Here is a 252-nt window from a genome sequence, read left to right as displayed (position 1 = left end):
TTCGTCATACGTTGCCAATATTTCATTACCAACATGCCTATCAACCTTTAATTAATTCGTAATTTTCATTATCAAAAAAAAAACTATTAAATTTATCCTTTTACTGTAATGCTGTCGGGAATATACAAATTCCCCTTATTCCAGTGAAAACAAATCTATTATATATTCCAATACATTTTTTTCAATACAAAAAAAAAAAAAAAATCTTTTATTGCAATACGCTGTGGATTTATGACAATATAAATCCTAATG

This window comes from Penaeus monodon, chromosome 29 (assembly GCF_015228065.2).
Source record: "Penaeus monodon isolate SGIC_2016 chromosome 29, NSTDA_Pmon_1, whole genome shotgun sequence".
Lineage (NCBI taxonomy): Eukaryota > Metazoa > Arthropoda > Malacostraca > Decapoda > Penaeidae > Penaeus > Penaeus monodon.
The sequence above is the reverse complement of the archived record's forward strand: the minus strand, read 5'-3'. Positions refer to the sequence as shown.